The sequence below is a fragment of the Lissotriton vulgaris genome, chromosome 11 (genome assembly GCF_964263255.1).
Source record: "Lissotriton vulgaris chromosome 11, aLisVul1.2, whole genome shotgun sequence".
Taxonomy (NCBI): Eukaryota; Metazoa; Chordata; class Amphibia; order Caudata; family Salamandridae; genus Lissotriton; species Lissotriton vulgaris.
In genome coordinates, this window is record NC_141699.1 from 498,864,842 (window position 1) to 498,881,426 (window position 16,585).

Sequence of the window (16,585 nt, forward strand, 5' to 3'; positions counted from 1 at the left end):
AGCTTCCTATTTGTAGATACACTATCCAGGAGAGTGATGATGTTACTTTTAGCTTGAAGATATCCCAGTCAATGATTGATCTTTCTATCAGCATATCTCCCCACTAGGAATAACCTAGCCCGTGTTTCCCGAGAATCCCAAATTTTGATGAAAGCCTGGTCCTTCCTCCCACTTAACATCTATGGGAGAACCAGCTGATAAAAATGAGTATTCTCCCGAAATTCACTTTTATTTTCAATTCCATTCCGCTAGTTTTTGACACCAAACAGCTTGCAAAATGTCAACAGAATAATAATTCTTTCATTTGGGGATATAAATCCAGCAGATTAGCTTGGAAAAAATTGAGAAGTAGAAGAGAAAAAGGAGGGCTTGCATTGCCAGACCTGGAATATTACGCTTGGGCATTTCATCTGACCCATTCTAGGATGTTACTTAAGCTCCCCTGGGAAAATGCAAATGGGCTTATGTACAAGGCAATGCTATTGGGTTCGGACCTACCGGTTAATGGCTTCCTCTTCAAGTTCGGCCACCAGAAGTTTTTCAAAAAAATCAGGCTAACAACACTATTGAGCATCTTGAAAGAATGGTCTCAAATAAAATCTAAGGCCGGGATAGGATACTTATCTGAACATGCACCAATTTGGGACCTACCTGGACTAGCATCACAAGAAGTCAATAAAGTCAAAAGAGTCCTGTTAGACGCAGGGATCACAAAGTGGGGAGAAATATTTAAACATTGTATATGTACATTCAAGATGAACATTCAATGATTCTTAAACCTGTTCTAGACATTAAGTTGTCTGTCTAAACAAAAAATATATATGACAATAAACAAATAATCCAATCCCAATGCATTTCGGGAGAGTTTCCCTTCATCAGGGGCACTGAAAAACACAAAGTAATATTCATATATAAACATGTATATAAACCGTCATTCAGCACTTACGATATAAACACAATAGGTTCCTAGTTCATTGAGAACCGTTAATTGAAAAAAAGCTTCACATTTTTCATTGATAATCTGATACACTAAAGAAATAATGTGACCCACAGAAAATAAGATAACCCACAGAAAATGAGAAGATGTAGCATCAAACATGTATGTGAGCAAAAAGAAAACATTGCGGCTCAAAAATGGACATGGCTGCTGTTTAAACTAATAAAGGACCAGATTCTAAATATTCCATGGACAAAAACTGCTGTCAAGAAACAATAAACTAGATGTTTTACAGAAATCCTTACCACGCAATCTGCTGGAAGAAGCTTATTCTGGCGTTTGAAATCAAAAGCTGCACCTTATTTCAGAAGGTTTCTAAAAGTTAAACACATGTGGGAAATCGTAGTTTGTGTTTAGAATCCCGAATTTTGAAATAGTTAATTAGAAATAGCAAAAGTGGCGGATTGCATACCTTGCAGTTTAAAGAACAACGAGTCACTATGATGAACGCGGGTTTAAAATCACTCTGTCGGCGACGGAGTTGAACTGACTGTGAATTGAAGACAAAAAGTTAAGGATATAACCACCCGAATATCCGTGGTGAAATTGAAAAATAAGTGAGGCATTTCATAATTTGACATTGTTTTTGTTGTAGATAACATTTTGGTTTGTTTTCAGGTGTCTCTTGTTGTATTGTCTTATGAACATACATGTGTTTTATGTGAATAGACAATCAAAGGGATTTATCTGGGTGAATGCTTCATTTTTCTTTTAATATGTTAGATCACAATATAGGGATATAACTTGTTTTGAATGGATTATTGTTTATTATTTGTTGTTTTGTAGTGTCTCGTGCCGTCTGTTGATGTGTTTTCATATAGTTGGTTTTCAGCCCTGATGAGATCCAAGTGGCTATTGAACAAAACGTGTTGTCTGGACTGTTTGTGTGAATAATAAAAAAAGACGATGGAAAAAATTAACAATTTTTGATTTGACTACTTCACCTGGTACACCTCCATATGCTCCATTTATTCATTGCATATGACTATTGAGGAGTATCCCTTGGAGGAGAAATCCAATTACACTGTTCTAGAAATGCTTGCCACATCCTCAAATCTTCTTTCACCCCTGCTGACAGTCTCACCATGTGGTGCGGCACACTCCTCCAAGCCCAATCTGCTGCAAAATATTCTCATGCCTGTATCACTCAGGACACAAATTTCAGATGTCCTAAGAGTACCTGTACCTTCTTCTTCACCAACATGTTTTTCAGCAGTGTTATCATTGCCTGTCTCTTGTCTCCATGCAACCCTGCTTCTCTCTTTACGGGGTCCATCTTGTTTCCCAGATATTACATCACCATTGTAAGCCCTACCATTTTCTTGTCAGCAAGAGTCACACTCACATCCTCCAACAGCTCTTGTATATCAGCCAGTATCTGCTAAAAGTCTTTTGAGCTCAGGGAGCCCACAAAAAAGAAGTCATACAAATAATGTGCCACTGTCGCGTGTCTCACTACAAATGTGAATAATGACTGTAGAAAAGTACTGAACTGCTCAATCAATCTGCATGAGATGAATCATTGTCCATGGGCTGCTCTATCTACATACCATTGCCCTTCAAACTGTATGCCCAACAGTTCACACTCTAAGGAGTGGACCGGTAAGAGCTGCAATTTCAACATAATGTCACTCATCTCCAAGTGTCCATTTTGCCTACTACATTCACCAAGTCGATGGATATTTCCACTGATGAGTATGTCACTGAGAACATCTTCTCCACTACATAATCATTCACCAAGTAGCCTTCTCACCTCGAAAATGTTGGATCAGCTGAAACTGCCTTTGTTCTTACTTTGGTGCCACCCCTATCGGAGACACAATCACATTCTCCACTGGCCAGGTCTTATTGACATGCCATTCCACCTTCCCTGATCTCCATCCAAAGTTATTCCCTCATCCCCTGCATTTGATCCTTCACAGATTTCAGGTTCTCTGCTCACCTCCTCTCACATGGCCTCTTGTAACCCATTCAAAATCACCTCTCAATTAAGCCTGGGGAGAGTTCGCAGAGTTCCATGTAAGTGCAAAAAATATCTCTGCTGCACTACTCTGAGCTCCACTAGCGGCAATGTGTTGGATAAAAGTTGTTTGTGGTGATTCATTGCCGGGTGTTTGTCTACAATCATCACAAACCGCACCATGCACAGCGCATGTAGCTCTAAGCGGTTGCTGCCTCCTTTCTGTCCCTGGAGTCGTTTTTTAGGTCTCGCCTAACGTATGCAGTGCATGCGCTGCTCGCCTTGGCGAGATTATTCTTGTGGCTTTCGTTAGCGAAGGTAGACAAACCATGTGCACGCACGGACAGTCGATGTGCAAGCGCATGGCGTTTCCTCTCTGGCGTCTCCTCTTAAGGGGGACAGGAGATGTGCACTCCGTATGGGGGCACATCTCCTAACCCTGCATGACCACAGTGCGTGCATGGCACGCTATCCTTTTCCTAAGGCTGGTTTGACATCTGTATGAACTGGAATCAAAGCCATTTCTCCCTTTGGCGGCTTACTATTTCAAAGTGTACTTTTGAAACTCCCCTCCACAAGCTGCAGTGCTTCGAAGCTGCCCTGTTGAAGTGAGTGCTATACAAAGAAAAAAATTAAATGAATGCTCCAACTTATTCATAAATATGGTTTTGCTCCTTGGCAGTGGTACATGATGACCATTCTACAGAATTGGGGAGTCTCACAACGCATGAAGTAGCTTCCATACAGACAACACAATTGTGTCCTTCCACACCTAACATTTAAAGCATCATTAGGTATACTTGCTTTGATATAATATTAGAGTTCACGTGGAAACATTATTGGCCCAAAAATCATTTTAAAACAAACACATCAAAATGAAGTTTACCAAGATATCGACAACACATAACTTTCCTCATAAGAGACTTTTGATCTCTTCTTAATGGAAAAAAGCCTGGCTAATAAACTCACTTCAAAGATTTTTTTGGTAAATTAGCCATTCCAACAACTCCATTTGTATCATGTTTAGAAGAAGGGTACTTGAAATTCGCATTAGAACCAGGGCGAAATTATTGTAGGGCAATATGCAATACCAATATTCTGGTGGCCTAAGCTTTGGAATCTGTTTTTATGTAATATGTTTTGCAATCTATAAGTAATGTTGAGACTTTTCCTCTTTTTTTTTTTAAAGCAAGTAAATGATCGTTCAGACTGTTAACTGGCAGACCCAGAGTCCCCTTTGTTTACTTTGTTTATGTGCCCCATCGTTTTCCGCACAAACTGGCAATATCACAAGTGATAATTGGTGCTCAATAGAGATGTGCTGTTTTCTAGCAAGTTCTAAAAACATTTTCCTAACATCATTAAAACAGGATGAGATGTTGGTGATTTTGCCTCTCACCTTCTAAAATGGGTGTGAAAATCCTGATTTTAGAGACAACTCGCGAGAGAAAAACTTTTCGCATCCCTAGTTGTCACATCCTACCCAGAGTACGTGTTTTTAGTTCTTCCAGGGGTATGCACCTTACCTTCTCTACAATGTCAAATTGCATTTTTCACATGCTTTACACTCACAGGTTTTCTAAAAATCACGGCCGCAAGGGAGGTGTAATTTCGACGCCATGCTGGCTGGTGTGTGTCTGGCAGGAGTGGGATGTAGTATTCCTGCCTTGTATTGTTGGATTTCCCTGCCCGTGGAGGTCTGCAGCCTAGCCCCAGACCTTCAGCTTGACTCACAACGCTATACCTGGTATCAAAATATATGTAGCAAGATTTGTGCACTTTTTGGGTCCCAGTATTTATAGTGCCCACACCGTCATCCACTCCCCCTGCATTATATGCACTTGCCCATATACAGATTACACAGGACACATTGTTATGGTAGAGAACTGCTGCATGTTTTATTTTCATACAACAGAAAGTATGACGTTTTAGTGGGTTATCTTACGGGCAATCCAGGGCAGGCAGCCCCTTGCTGCCCTGCCCGCCTTAAGAGCCAGCCGGCACGGTGGGTCGATGCCCGGACAGTGCTGCCTTTTGCTGATCCCCTTATGGATCATGTGATCATGTCTTACACTCCCGCCCCCCCTTTCGGGGCAGAGCGTGGTATGGCACACCCCCGGTTGGTAAGGCCCCCCAACCGCCCGAAGTACTAACGGGGCGCCATCGTGGTTTTCGTGGAACCTCCCTGCGGCTCCAGGTTTTTGGCTCAGGCACCCTTACTGTGCCAGGCAGAGGTACCCTTACTGTATGCGTCTGCCGCAGAGGTACCCTTACTGTACCAGTCTGCCTCCAGATCGCCCTGTAACTCCGCCACAGCTCTGGCGGAGGCTACCGTCGATGACAGAGCCCCCCACCCCAGAGTTCCCCACTTACATCTCGCAGCTTCTAGTGTCTTCCGCACGTCAAGGAAAACATATCCTTCCTGCTTCGCTACCTTGACCCGACAATTTCCTAGCTATGTTCACGGTTCACGGTATCCTTGGCGCCCCTAACAATGGGGTCACACAGGAATGGGGAATAATGCAAGGTGTGGGTGTCCCACCTAAGGCGTTGCACATTTCGTGGGGTGCCAACCTACAGATGGCCGGACCCCATTCCCTGGATAATTTAGTGATAGGGCTAGCTCTTGGTTACTTCTGCTCGCAAACCTACCCTGTCTGTGTAACATCCTTATCTCCAGCCGAGCTGTCTCCCTATGTATATGCGTTGGTTGCTCTTTTGGGATCTACTCAGCCACTGTATGCTTATTGCATGCTACTTGGTTGCATCAATTTAATACGCCACCAAAATAGTGCACACTCCCCCGAGATCAGAGTGATTATACTATCGCACCAGTCGCGTTACAGAGGTATGCACAGCTGGGTGCTAGCCGCCCCCATCCATGTTTGCCCAGTTCTCAACTGCCCTGTGAACATTTCCATCCATTTAGTGACATTTAAGAATGGACTTCTTTACTGGCAATAAGGCAATGAGGATGCAGGGGACCCCTTACATAATCACTCCCATTTGGCCAGCCAGAACTCCAAGAAGGCCTTGGTTCAAGGCAGCCTTTGTGGGATAACCCACTCCTGGAGTGTGCCTCCCTGCAACTCTTGACCTTGTACCCTGTGTTCCCCCCCTCATCCTGGAGGGATTCTTTAGATCAAGGCAAAAACTCCTATATGCTAGTTGGTAGGATCACTTACTAATTTCAGTACTATTAGCGATCTGCTGTTGTGTACCACACACAAACCCATCCCCATCCCTGCATATTGGATGCAAACACATTTGGAAATTGGGAGGGTATGCCCATGGGCTGTCAATACTCTTGGAAACAAAGAGAGAGAAAGGAGTTGCGTCCGTGGTAGCCGGACGGGGAATACTCCTGATTCCCTGGTCAAGGTATCAAAAGAACAAATGGAGGAGTATTACCCGATGAGGGTAAATGAAGGCTTTTGTCCAAACTAAGGAAACACTGTTCCTTTGTTAGTAAACCCCTCACTCACCACCTGGTGGTAACTTGCTTCATCATCGGGGCCCACCCAAGTGGCCTAGCGTCACTTGGGTGTGCTTCAACACCTGAGTTACAGTGGAGCAGGTAGTGAAGTGTGGGATGCGAACAAAAAAGTGTGAGTGTTAAAATTGTCCTGGTTAATGCTTTTATACAGTTTTTAATAAAAAAGTAACTGGACAATATTAAAAATGTGGGCGAGATAATAGTAGGGAAGTTACGGCCTACATATCTCAGTTTATGTGTTGGTCGACATGTTTCTACCATATGGGGAAATCCCCGGTATTCCTCAGGACCAAAACAAGGAAGTGGGTGGTGTGCGCCCCCTAAAAGACGCACCCAGTCCTAATTCCTTGGTCATCCAGAAGACTGTCAATACTCTTGCCAGCGTGGGGCCTTCGCAGTGCCTCTGACGTCACTAATTATGCTTCCATTATGTGTTTCCGGATGTGCGTCCTGGGTTCTAGGCCGGAAAAATACGGCGAACATGAAAGAAACAATGGAGGGAATGCCGCCGCACTTAACTTGACCCCCCAGGGCCCTCCCAGATGCGCATACCACTCGGCGCCCCATGCCGAGTGGTGTCTGCCGCTCAACATCGGGGACAACTACAAAACCCCTGCTCTCTGAGCCCTGCCAGGGTAACCTACCCATCAAGGTTGCATCGACTATAAAACGCCCGCAGACGGGCTCGGGGAAACAAGCCAGCACTCACCGTAAACCCGTCGAAGAAAATCCGACGCAAGAAAAGTGCAGCGAGGCTGGCGGTCGCAGAATGACCGATACAGCAGCCGGGCAGGGGCAGCCGGGAAGGCAGTCGATCGGCAAAGAGGACGCATGCTGGGCTGCAGGGGCCTAAGTACCCGACCCTGCCCCCAAAGCACCCTCCCCCGGATGCACCTCACTGGTGCAACCGGCCGGGGGAGGGGCAGGTGAATTGCCCGAGCCTCCCCCTCGCGAGGACTGATGGAGAGGGGGGGGCTCCGACTAGTGGGACTAAGGAGCTGCCCTGCTGATGTCCCCCTGTGGGGGACGCGGGCAGCGGCAAAAATCATCGGGACTCTGCCTGAAAACCGGTCCCGATAGCATCTGGGAAGAGGCAGCTCATTTCACGCAGTCTGCATAAGATTTAAATAGAATTTTTTTTTATATTGTACTTAGTAGGATTTTCGTGAGGACGAAATTCCATTTAAGGTTGTCACCTGGAAGCCTTTAAAGCTAAAGGATTTAGTTGCATTGGGACATCAGTATCCCGTCTAGTGCTTCCTAAACGCCAGTATGGCAGGGATATGGGTATCATCTTTCATGAAATGGCCTTTTGAGCTTTTCCAAATGAGGAACAGGGGTCAGAGATGTGGCTTGACGGCGGCCGACTTTCAAGCTGGGGAACCAGGTTCGAGTTTGGCCGGAGGCTCAAACAGCCTGTGATTCTGAGCAAATCACACTATCTACCCTTGCCTAAAATAAACAAGCATTTGCAATGCAATAGGCATTTGTGCGAAGTTTAACTATTGGCATTGTAAATTACAATGCTTTTTATTTATGTTTTGGTTTTGAGAACATAAATAAAAGGCATGGTCATTAACAATGCTAATAGCTTAAACTCTCACAAAAGCGAGACACATTGCATTGCAAATGCTGGTTTACGCTATGTTGAGAAATGTCGCCAGGAGTTTGATTTTCCATGCTTGCACTCGCCAACTTGATGTTGAGCGAGGGAAAAAATCTGCTCCATGGAATAGAGTTTTTCTTGACTTGAGATTCTAAGATTACACTGTAAAGGTACTTCCCTATTTGTGTACTGATTCTTAATAGAATTAACTGAAATTGTTTATGTTTTGCAACAAGATCTTTCAAGAGACATGTTTTTTAATATAGCGGATTTTTAAAGAAAACTCTTTTTGAATAAAACAGTGAACAATAAATATTCATGATTTTTCTATGGTGCGCTCTTGAGTTCTATTTGGTGCTGTTGGCATTAGTGATTTGAAGTAGTGTGGGTGTGACATATGTACTTAAACATTAAATCCTCACCAGTACCTCAGGATACACCATGACCCATGTTAACATATGCTGTATTGGATATCAACTCCTTATATTACCAAGCATCAGATGCCCAATGTACTAGCCCACAGGGTGGCAGTCTCACCAAAAAGGCCTCCCCCTGTTGCTGAGAAGGTCCAACCAGAACTTCCTCCCCTGGCTGTGCTGGAGGCCACATCAGCCATTCCCAAGCTCAGTCCAGTCCTGCCCATAGCTGCGTCCAAGCAAGCCACCCGAGACCATGAGGTCACTCCTCTGGTTATTGAAGCCACACCAGACTCTCCGGAGTCTAGAACAGAGACTTGACTTGGAACCCAAGCACACACAGGGAAGGCTGGTGTATTGGCACTCTTTCCACCCCTATATCCATATTACAATGCCATGGCACCATTACATTCCTCCTGGGTCAAGGGTTGATCCTGTGCTGTTCGCGGAGGTGGGGACCAGTTTAGAGAGGCCGATTCTGCTCATTTTTTTGAGAAGCGGGCTAAAGTTGGTGTCATTGGGGACCTCAAGGTTTTAGTTCAGGTCTCCCAGGAAGATGTTGTGTGTGCATTCTATAGCTAGGGGGTGTTGAAATCCGGTATGGCGTTGTAGAAGCTGGAGCAGTGGCCTGACTGTCTGTAGGCTAGGGTACCTCTGATGGATGTTTTGGCATTGGATTTGATCGAGAAGTTAAGGTGCTCCATGTCCGGTGTACTGTCATCATCCAGGGTGCTGCATTTGAGGAGTTGTTGTAGATGATGGGGATTCCTCCATCTGGTCTGTTGGGGCACTCGTGGTGGATCATCTTGTATCCGAGTGGGAGTGGCTACGGACACTGGGGTGAGCCTGGTTTCCATGATGAACATCACGTCAAAGGCAGCATTGGTGTCCCAGATTTCATAGTGTGTTTGCCGAGGGATCTGACCTGGAGTAGTGTGCATTAGTGCAGTTGTCTCTGGTGGGGTGCGTGTTGCTGGTTGGAGGTTGCAAAGTTTCTTACATCGTAAGAGAAGCGACAGTGATGGCATGTAAAAGGTCCTTTCATGGAGCGAGGTGCTGATGCACTTCTCATTTCTTGGGCTCGAGGTTACCACTCCATTTTAATTACTCCATTTTAATTAACTGTGTGGCACTCCACTCTGCTCCTCTCCATCTCTACACTGTACACCATTGAACTCTACGCCACTCAATTTCACGACACTGCAGTGTATGACATTCCACTGTATGCCTTTCTCTCCTATTCTACTGAACTATACTTTGTTCCACTGTGTATAAGTCCACTCTGTTACACTGCACACTCTAGAATTCAATACTGCACTGTCAGCTATTCATCTGTATAACACTGCACTTTATGCCAATCCACTGTAAGTCACACTTCAACAGTCCACTGTGCGCTAATACACTATACATCACTCCATTCCACAGTACAACACTACACCAATCCACTCTACTGTACTAGACTCTACTCCGTTTTCACTGAACTCCACTCCACTTTATGTTACTCTACGCTATTCCAATATATGCCACTCCACATCACTACATTCTAAGCCAATATCTCTCAATGTTATTTGCTCTACACCACTCCACTGTACGCTCATCCACTGTATGCCACTTCAAGGTCTGCCACTAAACTATGCTAGTCCACTCTACTCCACTCCATATCATATCACTTCGCTTCACTTCAGACCACTCAACAGTATGCTATTCTGAACTCCACTACACTGTAACCTACTCAACTCTATAACACACAAAAATGGTATTCCACTCTACAACACTCCAATCTATGCCACTACATGGTTGACCACTCCACTCTGATACTGCAGTTCACATTATTTCACTGTATGGCAGTACACTGTAACTCATTCCACACCAGTCCATGCCACTCCAATGTACAATGCTACACAATACATCAATACACGACAAGATTCCACTGTAGTAACTCCACTGTGAGACACTCCATTCTATGTTGTTCCACTCTATGCCACTTCACAGTAGAACATTCCACTTTAAAACTTTCTACTCTACGCCACTTCATGCTATGTCACTTCAGTCTACGCCACTGCATTGTACGTCACTATGCGCCACTCCACTCTGACAGTGCATGGTACGCTATTACACTGTACATCACTCAATTATACACCACTCCACTATGTGCCTTTCCATTCTATCCTACCACGCTCTACCCTAGTCCACTGTAAGGTACTTCATTCTATGCTACTTTATTGTACGCTCTTTCACAATATGTCACTCCAAATCACTACACTGAATGCCAGTAACTGTTAATGATATCCACTCTACACCACTCCACTGTGCCCTATTTCACTGTATGCCACTTCAGTCTATACCACTACACTGTACCCCACTACACTCTAGAACACTCTACTCTACGGTATTCCACTCTACAACAGTACGATCTGTGCCATTACACTGTACGCCACGCCACACCACTCTATTCTACTTTACGCCACTACATTCTACCTCACTCCACTTCGTATCACAATGCTCTGCACTACTCCGCTGTACGCCTCTATATTCTACAGTATTCCACTCTATGCCACAACACTTTACACCACTCCACACCATTACGAAGTACGCCACTCTATTGTATAACACTCCACTCTATGCCACCCCACTGAATGCCACCCAGCACACTTCAGTGTATGCCACTGCACTGTACACCACTCTAAACCAATGCACTACACAATTCCACTGAATGCAAGTCCACTATATGACACTAATATACACTATTCCACTGTACACCACTCAGTGGTACCCCACTATACCCTCTGCCAATATACCCCAATCCACTCTGCGCCACTCCACTCTAAAAAATGCACTGTCCACTATTGCACTGTACATTGCTTCATTGTACACTACGCCACTCCACTTTACCCTACTATACGGTACCCTATTCCTATGTATGACTCCACTATAAAACACCCCACTCTACACCACCCCACTGTATCCCGCTCCACTCTACACTGCCCCACAGTACCCCGCTCCACTTCACACCTCCCCACAGTACCCTGCTCTTCTCTACACTGCCCCAAGGTACTCTGCTCCACCCCACAGTACCCTGCCCCACCCCCACAGAACCCTGCTCGACCCTACACCGCCCCACAGTACCCTGCTCGACCCTACACCGCCCCACAGTATCCCGCTCCACCCCCACTGTACCCAGCTCTACCCCCACAGTACCCTGCTCCACCACACACTGCCCCACAATACCCTGCTCCTGCCTCACAGTACCCTGCTCCACCCCACCCTGCCCCACAGTACCCTGCTCCACCCTGCCCCACAGTACCCTGCTCCACCCCACCCCACCAGACACTGCCTCCACCCCACACTTCCCCGCAGTACCCCACTCCACCACACAGTACACTACAATACTCCACTGTATTCACTTTACACCTCTAAACTGTATGCCACACCAGTCTACCCTATTCCATTGTGCTGAGCTACACACCACTCTATTGTACTGTATACTACTCTACGCCACTCCACTGTATGCTAAAACACTCTATGTCACTCCAGTGTACACTGTTAGCCACTCCAGTGTACGCCACTCCACGCTATTCCACTGTGTGAAACTACACTACCTCATTCCACTCTATGCTAATTAACTCTAGAACACTCCACTGCATGCCACTCCACACCTCTCGACTGTATGCCACTCCATTGTATGCTATTCCATTCTAAGTCACTACACTCTACGACATCCACTGTATAATCCACTCTACAGCACATCACTATGGCAGTCCACTCTAGGATATTCTATTACATGCCACTGCACTGTGTAGAGCTCCATTCTACAACAGTGCACTCTACTCCAATGTACCCTATTAAACGCCACACCACTCTTCGCCATGCCACCACTACAGGATTATATACTCTACAGCAGTACACTTTATAATACTATCATCCACTGTACTGTACCACACTCCACTTAAAATGTAATTTGATGACTGGAAACTCCACGATTTCGAAACAAGTTTTATTAAAAATAAAAAAAAAAACATTGAGATTCAAATAAACAAAACAATGGTTAAGATTTTGTTAAAGTTAGGACAACATTTATTCTTTCTATATAAACCAAATTTAAAATATGCAAACATCAGTAATCTTCAGTTATAGTTTTACTCACCTTTAAATTTATATAACTTTTGAACTTAGAAATGTATATTTTCATGTTCCTTAACCTTTGTTTATAGCGAAAGAAAAAATAAAGTTATCCCTTTGGATTTTTTATTGCTGTAACTGTAGATGCATACAAGATGCAACAACCAAAGAATGAACCGTATACTGACAAATCTATAAAGATTTTAGAAATAAGTCCCCAAACCGAATGTAATACTTTATATTCCAATTAAATAGCAAACCTTGCAAAATATATCAAGAACACAGTTTGCAGCAGTTTTAACATTCTGGATGTCCTAGCTCATATTGCACAGTTAAGGTGAACTGAAATAAAGAGTTTGCTCTTTAGTGGTCATTACATGGCATAATATGCCATTGCCAACTGCTAAATCTCTTTTCAAAACCCTACAGGAACTGCTACCAATTTGTTTTGCAGCCCTATGTCCCAGATACCAGGGTTCAGAACGCACTCCCACTCCCACCCCTACCCCTACCCCTACAATGCCTTTTATGAAACATACAAAAATTGCAAACACTGAAATGGAGGGTTTCTTTAGGCTTCCCTCCAAAAAAAGAATTCAAAATAAAATAAAATTGCCTTTAGTAGAGAACTTATCCATTTTCTGAGGGCCTTGCAGACAGTAAATTATTCCCAGCCCCCCCTTGCTTCTTGTGCTCCCTTTACATAACTGCCTCTCATTTGACTGGGTTCTTACCAACGCCTGATAAATGAAGCAACTCTTAGGAATCGTGCACCTTTAGAGTTATGTGGGGTAATATCTTTTTTCAATTTTTCCCACTGTTAAATATTAACTTTTTGTCCTTCTTTCTGTGTATGCAATTAACATATGCTCACTTTCCAAACTCCTCTCTCCTCCATCCATCCATCCATCTCTAGAAAGTGGAGCCATCCGACTATCAGAGTGCAGCAGCGGGAGGAAGCTTCCCAAACAGCAGGCAAGGCCTACCCAGCTCTTTCCCTCATTACCTTGTCACACCCCTTATCATCCCACTCCGTCAATATACCATTTAGTCAATTCTTCTATTCTCACACTTTCTCCCAACGTACACCTTAGAAAAGTTTTCCATGTCCTTATTTTCAAGGGGGAGAGTCCCCAGTTTTCAATCTGAAATGCATTAAAAAGACCACATTTGAGAAGGATACCTATACAATTGATTGCTCACTTTTAAAGGTCATTTCTATACAATCAGTTTTTTCCCACTTTTGAAATTCATACAGCTAAGCGCTCATGAACCTAATTCGAAGTCAAAACATTTCCACATACCTCTTTTCCAGTTGGCAATATTGGTAGACATTTTTCCACTATGCAGTTAATGTCTCAATCCCCGCCAAAATCAAATTCATAATAAAAAGAACATATATTGTTTACTAACACTGTTTATTGACATTTGGTTAGGTAGTATTCTTTGATGTCCATTGGAAATTCGTAAAACAAAAATATTTGAAAGTCAAACATTTTTTTTTTTAAATAAAACAATTTATTTTCTGGTGGAAGCCCGATTCTGTGTTGGACAATGTGGTTGCTTTGTAAAGGAATTGAAAAGTTACAAGTAATGTGGCTGAAGGAGGCTGAACTACGTGTTGCTATTATACAACACACATTGTTCGATACATAATTTCAGTGCATGTATCTCTCTATCTTGTCATTCAACACTGGTTGTTTTGATGAATGTTTGTATCTGTCTGTTGCAGCAAGTTTGTCAGTGTGTGTTTCTCTACCATTCTTAGTGTATGTGCTTGTGTCGCTGCCCTGTTACAGTGTGTTTTCTACTGTTTCCATGTCCATCTGCAATGTCTTTTAATCCAGTGTGCATATCAATGCCTCCCTGTCCAAGTACATGTGTGTTTGTGTGTCTTTTTTATAGTTTGCATGACAGAGTATCCCTATTTCTGTGCCAGTGTCTCCAACTCTGCTTGTGGGGAACATGGTCTTTACGTGCCTAGCGCTTGGAAGTCTCATCCCTAGATGAAGTAACTCTCCTACCGAATAGCTTGAAAAAACATTTTTTCTAAATGGATGTTACCTCACTTAGGGCATATAGATGCATGGATGGGAGATGGCCTACAAATGAACGGTTCCTGTTGACTTGAAACTACTTTTTGTAGATGCATGCCAAACAAAATTAAATATTATGAGATGACCACAGCAGTGATCTTTGAATGATGTCACAAAGCAAAAGAAAAATAATGCAAAGACGACCACTGTAAGACCTACTCGCCTTCAAAAAACTCCTTAAGACCTGCCTCTTCGAACAGTAGCTTCTCCCCCCCCCCCCCCCCAGCACCTTGAGACCCTCACGGATAAGTAGTGCGCTTTACAAATCCCCTGATTGATTGATTAATTGATTCACTTGTGCTTGGCTGCCATTTTTGTACTTTCATATACAATTGATTGTTAAGGACAGCCATTTTGAAACAGTAAAAATAAATATGATAAAGCTCCACACAATGCTTCTTAACATGGGACAAATTAACAGAAACCAAAAGCAGTGTACAGTTGAAGCACCCTTGCCAAAATAATAATAAAACTACAGGAAGCGCCGCAGGTGAGGAAGGGAGTGCATGAGGGGCCTGGTATCAGTGTGCATCTGCCAGCCCTTGAAGAAACTAGGAAAAAATAAGTATAAAGGGGAAATTAATTTGATAATGCTGTGACATTTTTATAGTATTCTTCTTTTACAATATATAAAACTAAACATTTAATGCAAAATATATGTTCTATTTTTTTTTTACTTTAATAACGTTTAAACTTTTCCCTACACTTGCCTGCCTGAGTCGTGGAGATCTTCACCTACATGCCTCAAGTTACAAGCAGTAACTTTATTTATTTATTTATTGGCATTTGTAAAGCGCAGCATATACCCTGGGGTGTCTTGGCGCTGAATAATTTGCCGGCTGGTTGAAACTGCCTTGCTCTGATGATTATTCTATACCTGGAGTCATTTAGTAATTTATTTATTAAACAGCCAAGTTTTTAATTTTTTGCGAAATTGGAGTAGCGTGGGACATGCCCTAATGTCCTGGGGTAAAGTATTCCAAAGTTTGGAAGCCGCCACTACAAACCGTCGGTCTCCCCACATCACAGTTTTGGTTCGAGGTACCATAAGTTGGTTACTGTTGGTAGAACGCAGTTGGCGTGTGGGTTGGTACCGTCGTAGGTGGTCTTTAAGGAACTGTGGACCCTGTTTGTTTAGGACTTTATACACAATGCACTGGGATTTGAATCTGGCTCTATTCTGAATCGTCAGCCAGTGTAGTTTGGTAATGGCATTGGATAGGGGAGCAAATTTTGGAATTCCCAAAATGAGACGTGCTGCTGCGTTCTGTATAGTCTGCAGTTTTTTTAGGACTCTTGCTTGGGGGTTGATAAAGAGCCCATTGCAATAGTCTAAGGATGTCAGGACTAATGAGCTCACCAGGGTTTTAATGGCGGTGATAGGAAGATAGGGACTTATCTTTCGGATCATGCGCAGTTTATGGTGGGCAGCTGAGGCCACTTTGCTGGCATGGTCCATAAAATTAAGATGATTGTCGAAAATTATTCCTAAGTTCCTTACTTTGGTCACTGGTTTAGGGGGGGCACCAAAGGTTTGGGGCCACCACGAGGTAGGCCATTCTGGTGAGAGTTACTTCGGTTTTTTCCGAGTTTAGTTTTAGGCAATTTGCTGCCATCCATTCCCCTAGTTCTGTCAGTCCTCTCTGGAATGTTTTAGCTACTTCCTCGCCATCGCCCCTTATAGCCAGCACTAATTGTGTGTCGTCCGTGTAGGAGGTAAGGCTCATCCCATGTGCCTTGATGACATTGGCCAGGTCCGACACATATATGTTAAAGAGTGTCGGACTCAGGGATGAGCCTTGAGGTACCCCACACGGTTGTGACAATTTGGCAGATTGATAGCGGCCCTAAGAGACAGCCTGCGTTCTCTCCGAGAGAAAGGAGGCGAGGAGAGC